The sequence below is a fragment of the Heterocephalus glaber genome, unplaced genomic scaffold (assembly GCF_053883595.1).
Source record: "Heterocephalus glaber isolate CG9 unplaced genomic scaffold, H.glaber_assembly_v1.0 deba00001546, whole genome shotgun sequence".
NCBI lineage: Eukaryota > Metazoa > Chordata > Mammalia > Rodentia > Bathyergidae > Heterocephalus > Heterocephalus glaber.
Window position 1 is genome coordinate 486,412 of NW_028258339.1, and position 907 is coordinate 487,318.

Consider the following 907-nt stretch of genomic DNA (forward strand, 5'->3'; position numbering starts at 1 on the left):
TCAGGAAGTAGCTATATGAAGACAGAGACCCCTACACCCTCTGCACTCGTAAAGAATTGTGGAGATTTATGTCTCTTAGGGGAAAATGAGGGAGAAGATTACGGTGTGGCCATGGCCTGTCAATTACAGAGATGCAGGGCATGTGTAAAAAAACAGTTACAAACTCTTTGCCACATCTCCTGCGATAATGAAGACCATTATCAGCAACCAGACTGTCGACATTCCAAAAAATGTCGACATCACTGAAGGGATGCACAGTTATTGTGAAGGGCCCCAGAGGAACCCTGCAGAGGGACTTCAACCACATTAATGTAGAACTCAGTCTCCTTGGAAAGACAAAGAAGAGGCTCCAGGTTGACAAATGGTGGGAAAACAGAAAGGAACTGGCTACTGTTCGCACAATCTGTAGTCAAGTACAGAACATGATCAAGGATATTACGCTGGGCTTCCGTTACAAGATGAGGTCTGTATATGCTCACTTCCCCATCAACGTTGTTATTCAGGAGAATAGGTCTCTTGTTGAAATCCAGAATTTCTTGGATGAAAAATACATCCGCTGGGTTGTATGAGGGCAGGTGTTGCTTGCTCAGTATCTCAAACCCGGAAAAAGGAACTAATCTTTGAAGGAAATGACATTGAGTTTATTTCAAATTCAGCTGCTTTGATTCAGCAAGCCACAACAGTACAAAACAAAGATATCAGAAAAATTTTAGATGGCATCTATGTTTCTGAAAAGGGAACAGTTCAGCAGCCTGATGAATAAGATTCAAGAGTTATCCAGCTACAGATAAATTTGTGATATTTTAGTGATGGCAATAAAAGATCTCTATTGATTTGAGAGAAAAAAAAGAAACAATTACAAGCCCTGCACCTGGCATCAATCAGAAAGTGCTGGCTTTGAATCTTC

General features: G+C 41.1%; 1 pseudogene; it reads left to right on the forward strand.

Annotated features, from left to right (window-relative positions):
• On the forward strand, positions 1 to 907 carry LOC101700300 (large ribosomal subunit protein uL6 pseudogene; annotated as a pseudogene).